The sequence below is a fragment of the Gastrolobium bilobum genome, unplaced genomic scaffold, assembly GCF_033153095.1.
Source record: "Gastrolobium bilobum isolate Gb01-03AN ecotype WA unplaced genomic scaffold, APGP_CSIRO_Gbil_v1 utg69156, whole genome shotgun sequence".
NCBI classification, from domain to species: Eukaryota; Viridiplantae; Streptophyta; class Magnoliopsida; order Fabales; family Fabaceae; genus Gastrolobium; species Gastrolobium bilobum.
The window spans coordinates 13999-20336 of NW_026899241.1; the positions used below are offsets into that span (position 1 = coordinate 13999).

At 33.7% G+C, this 6338-nt stretch overlaps 1 pseudogene; it reads right to left on the reverse strand.

Annotated features, from left to right (window-relative positions):
• Positions 1-1329: 1329 nt before the first annotated feature.
• Positions 1330-2198, reverse strand: LOC133288722 (uncharacterized; annotated as a pseudogene).
• Positions 2199-6338: the final 4140 nt, after the last annotated feature.

Here is a 6338-nt window from a genome sequence, read left to right on the forward strand (position 1 = left end):
ACACTATTATTAAGTGCATAACCGATGAATACACAATCCACGATTTTAGGTCCGATTTTCAATCTTTTAGGTTTAGGAATCGCAACCTTAGCCAAGCACCCCCACACTCTAGCGTATTTCAAGGATGGTTTCTTTCCTTTCTATACGACGTATGGTATGCTCTTTGTCTTTTTGTGAGGCACTCTATTAATAATGTAGTTAGCCGTCAAAATGGCTTCCCCCACAAATTATGTGGTAAATCGGACGTGATTAACATAGCGTTCATCATTTCTTTCAATGTCCGATTTTTCCTTTCTACAATCTCATTTGATTGCGGTGAATATGGAGCTTTTGTCTGGCGTATAATCCCAGACTCTATGCAGAATTCCTCGAAAGGGCCATCGTATTCTCTCCCACGATCGCTCCCTACTATTTTAATTTTCTTGTTAAGTTGATTTTCATCTTCACTTTTAGGGCTCGTTTGGTGGACAAGATAAGATAAGAACGAATAGGGTAAGAGGATTGGATAAGGGTAGGATATGATATGGGCATGATAAGCTCATATCCTATCCATTGTTTGATGTGCACTAGATAAGCTATCAGATAGGACAATAGTATCCTATCCGATGTTTGGTGTGAATCAGATTGTGCCGGGATATGCTTTAAATAGACAAAAATACCCTCAATAATAGATTTTCAAATAATTCTTTTTTATTTTATGTTTAAACTTTTTAATTTATTTCCATATTAATTCCTATTTTAAATTATTTAAAAAAATAAATTCATTATTTTAAATAAAATATATTAAAAATACATAATTACGAATATTTTTACACATTAACTATGAAATAAAATATATTAAATTGTATCTAATTACAAATTTTCTAAGTTTATCTCAAATTTCTTCCGTCATTTTGCCTCATAGAATTGTGATTAAGCAGTAGCATGTATTGAAAAAGGAAGAAAAATATATATTCTATGCATTTCTGCCCCAATTATAGGATCCATAGTATGTCCAAGTTGCTAATACTTGGTATTCTACGCATGACAAATGACAAAAGCCAACTAAGTTGTAAGCAAAGATTATCAAAGTTAAAGCCCTCACTGAAGAAGGCAACAAGCCAACAACCAATTTGGCAACCCAAAGTAGTAAGCAAAACCATTATTCAACCTTACTAGAAGAGCACGTTGACAATGGAATAAAATCAAGCAAAATAGATAATGGTTCTCAAGTCATTAATAACAAAGGTTCTCAAGTTCTCAAATCATTTCCATAGACATTGTATATAATCAGATAACTAAAGCAACAAAGTCAAGCAAAATAGATAATCTCCATAGCAATCTCTATCTCTATATCAATGACTTCACGAATGTAAGACGAACAACATCATTAGATCCCATAAAAATATGCAACCGATGAGGCACAGATAGTATCTTATCTGCTGCAGCCAAGCACTCTTCTTTAGTTAAATCAAGTTTCTGCAATTCATTCATGAGGCCGATAGAATTATCAAATACATCTTTGGCAACTCCAAGGCGATCTGCAACTCTTTCCAATCGTTTTGAGCTTGATTCTAGCAATTTCTCTAAACTCTTTCCCAATTCATATATGCTATTAGCAATGGCTTGTGTCCCTCCATTTTTTTCATGGCTGAGTTTCAATTTGATCATGTTTTCTCTTAAATTGTGCTTTGTTGACATAAGCTGATTGAGACAATTCAACTCTAATATCATCATCATTTCCTTCTTCATTTTCATTATCTAGCTCCTCAACAACATCAGCAGGGGTAACTGCTCCTTTACCAGTGGCACGATCCTTTCCAAAAGCAAGAGCAAGCTTATCGAGAAGTGGGATTGATGTATTCCTATAATCTTTTGCATTAGGATGATTCTGCAAGATAATACAAAAATAAAAGCTTCACTGATTTATTAATAGAAAGTTAAGGGAAATAAGATTAAAATATGGAGGAAAAATTAACAAGTATTAACCTTAATATACTCGGTCCACACATAGTCAATGTCCACCATTATCATTTTTTTCATCATCCCAACCAAATCCACTTTGATTTAGCATGTCATAAACTATGGCATAAATTGCCCTTAATCTTTTCATTGCAGACTCAATATGCGGTTTCACCTAATTCCACATCCAGGAAACTTTTCCTCCATTTTTTCTCTGTCATTCGTAAGGTATGTGCTTTGAATTGTCCATTGTCAAGTCTTTTAATCGTATTGGAGCGTAAAACAAGAGTTTTATAATAAAAGCTAATAAAATCAACACATTCCCGAAAGTAATTGCTTTGAAATCTTGAAGTACATGTCTGTACTCAAAAATTCGTATTAAATTGGATTCTTTGCTAAATGAGTTGAAATTCTTATGGTAAAAAGTAGACAACTGGGGCTTCAAAATGATATAAAATTTTCCTATTTGGAGTTCTATAACACCAGAAATAAATTTTTTTAAATGGAAGCATACTTTGATTTCTACCAGAATTTTTTTACTAGACATTATATAAAAGTTTTAAAAACAGTTATTGATGAATGCTCAAACATTATGTTCCTAATCTCTTCACTGAATTATGTTAATGATATGAAATAGTATGATGAATAAGAGTGCAGCACATCCAACACAAGTTCAATGCAATGTAAATGAATGAAATGATGCAACATTAGTCTTCATATACATGTAATACATTTCGGAACAAATGTCATCTCAATCTATCATAACCTATCATTAATGTAAGGATTAACTTGATCATATGGTCTGAGCTGAAACACAACATAGAACAAAGAATCAATCTTGTCCTAATCTAGGCCAAGGAAATACTATGACAGTACCTTAAGTAAATAAACTTGACATTTAAGGATTGTACCAGAACAAAATTGACATTTAAGGAAAATAAAAACCTCAAGGTTGGCAAAACATGTCCGAACAAAACAGAGAAGAGATATAAGAGTTTAAGATTCACCTTGACTCTTATAATCCTTTCCCAAAACCCCTACAGTTTAGCCCCAAGTCCTTATGTTTAGATCGATAATGTAGCAAGCTCTTAACAAATGCTCCACTCTCAGTTCAGCAACATCCACACACAAAAAATCCCCTTTACAAGCTTCAGCCAGTTGATGACATACAAAATAGAAACACCATGGCTAGTTTCGGTTGAGAATGGAACAACAAGATGGAGGTGATGGGAATTTTCGGTTTAGAGAATAGAGAACTAGATGAGTTGGTTTCTAATATATTTATTTTTTTTTATTTTTTTAAGATGATGGTTGAGTGATTGCCATGTATTCTCTTGATGGAAGTATGTGGCGGACATGGTTGTGTGAAGCGCACACTGTTATGAGTATCCACAATTAAATGTGACAAATAATGAGGTGAAAACCACATATGCAGTCCTCGATAAAAAGGAAAAAAATGAGAGTGAACCAATGAACCCCAAAAAGTCATTGAAGAATAGAAATAGCATAGATATAACAGCAGTGAAAACCACATATGCAGTCCTCCACACTACCCTGAACAAGTTCACATTATAGCTTCTACATAGAGGAACGTTCAAAGCCTGCTCACCGTTTATATCTTCACGATATAAAGTTCACGTTTTATTTTCACTATCTCACATCGGAATTTCGCCAAGAGCCACTCCCCCCTCCTTTTCTCTTCGAATTCAATAATAACCAGCCAAAATAAAACACAATTTGAGAACAACACCAAAAAATAAGCCTTGAATCCCCAAAAATTCAAAAAAAAAACACGGAACCCCTAATTTTAATTGCAACGAAAAAAAGGTATTGATATAAGACAACAAGGGAAAAACATGGGACTTTTCTTCAGGATCTCCAAGTTGTATTCTTAACAAAAAGGAAAAAAAGGGAATCTAAATTGTATCTTTAGATTTCACTATGAATTGCTTTAATCCCTTATAAATATCCCATATCTATTGTCATCATCCTGAAATAGTGCAAATGCAGAAAATCTAAGGTGAAAATCTAAATCTAAAGTAATCATTCCTTTTATTCAATTCTCTGATGAATGAGAATAAAACAAAACCAAAAAACATGTGGAAAAGGTAGAAAAGAGAAAGTAGAAAACAAAAGCTTAAGAGAAAAAAAAAAGAACAGAGATAACCTAAAATAAGAGAATCTTCGCAAGAAGTCAATGGCTCGTCGCCGGTTGTCGGTCACCAATCGCTGGTTGCCGTTCGCCGGAAGTGGAAAGGATGGACACTGCTGGTCGAGTGAGTGTTAGGTTTTTCTTTTCAATGGAAAATGCTAGGGATATATTGGGAATCAAATATTACTATCCTAACCCAACTCCCCCTTTAGGATAAGTTATCATGTGTTGGGTAGGATAAAATAAAGCAACAGGATAAGTTAAACATATCCTACTGACCCACCAAACAAAAAATAAAAATAGGATATGATAAGTCATCCTATCATATCCTTTCTATTAGGTGTTCCAAACAGGCCCTTATATTGCTTAAAAACAACAATAGCTTCATCTTTACTATTAAGTAAATACACATAACAATATCTACTGCAATCATCGATAAACGTAATAAAGTATTTCTTATTACCCCTTGATGGTGTAGATTTCATGTCACATATATCAGTATATATTAAATCTAACAACTCGGTTGATCTTTAAATCGATTTAAAAGGTAATTTCGAAAATTTTGATTCAACACATACTTCATACTTTTTATTTATACATTCAAATATAGGTAGTAAGTCTATATCAATTAAATTCTTAATTTATTTTAAATTAACGTGTCCTAATTTATTATACCATAAATTAGAAGACTCAAGAAAATAAGCAGAAGTAGTAGTATTATTAATATTATTGGTATTGTTTACAGTCATCACATTCAGTTTGAAAAGGCCCTCACTAAGGTAATATTTTTCTACATACGCATCATTCTTAGTAAGTACAAACTTATCAGAAACAAATACAAGTTTAAAACCATTCTTGCTTAACAAAGATCCAGAAACTAGGTTCTTGCTAATATCAGGCACAAGGAGCACATCATTGAGTGTCACTATCTTGCCAGATGTCATTTTCAAAGCCATTTTCCCCACACCTTCAACTTTTGAAGTAGATGAATTACACATATAAAGCTTCTCATCATTATTAGTAGGAGTATAGGAGGAGAACATCCACTTGTTTGAACAGACATGTCTGGTTGCACCAGTGTCCACCCAACATTCCTTAGTATCTCCCACTAGATTGCACTCCATCACTACCACTGCCAGATTCAGTTCTTCAACCTTATCAGCAATATCAACCATATTGGCTTGGGTGGTCTTCTTCTTCTTATTGAATTTTTGTAGCTTCCTCTGATCTTTCTTTTGTTCCTTCTTACAGTCCCTTGCACGGTGGCCAGGATTCCCACAGTTGTAACAATTGCCTTTGAACTTTTTGCCCTTTCCTTGCTTAGCATTTCCATCTTCACAATATTTTCTCTTCTTTGATTTTGATCCCTCTTCAACCACATTAGCCTTAGAGACCATAGGATTGTTGCCATTCCTCTTATAAGAAATCTTATTATCTTCCTTTATCCTCAATCTCATAATCAGATCTTCAAGTGATAATTCCTTGTGCTTATTCTTGAGATAATTATTGAAATCTTTCCAAGAATTTGGTAATTTTTCTATGAAAGCAGCAACTTGGAAAGACACACTAAGAGACATTCATTCTGCATGAATTTCATGCACAATCACTTGAAGTTCTTCAACTTGACTCACAACAGATTTGGAGTCTTGCATCTTGAAGTCCAAGAATCTGCCAACTATGCATTTCTTTAAGGAAACATCCTCGGTTTTATACTTCTTGTCCAGACTATCCCATAGTTCCTTACTGGTCTTAAGGGTACTATACACATTATACAGTGTGTTGTCTAGACCATTGAGAATGTAGTTTCGGTAAAAGAAGTCAGATTGCTTCCATACATCAATGGCAGCAACCTTTTCCTTGTCAGGTTGTTTTCCCTTATCCAACTAAGGAGCATTTTCTTTGAGTAAACATTCTAAACTCGGTGTTGTCAAATAGAACAACATCTTCTATTGACAATGCTTGAAATTTGTTCCACTGAGTTTTTCAAGTTTGTCAGCATGCATTGGAACAGAGGCAGTAAGATTGGCAGAGTTTGTACTTGCACTTGCCATTTCTGTTAGACAAACAGAAACAAAAATTAATCACACACATTAATACAGTAATCACACAGTAAATAAAAAACAATATATAAAATAAAAAACAGAATATATTGATCACAAGTATAGAACAGTGGGTGATATTAATTCACTAAGAGGTTTGAACCCATGTATAGAACATAAGAGATTAATGATCAGAATTATCAAAG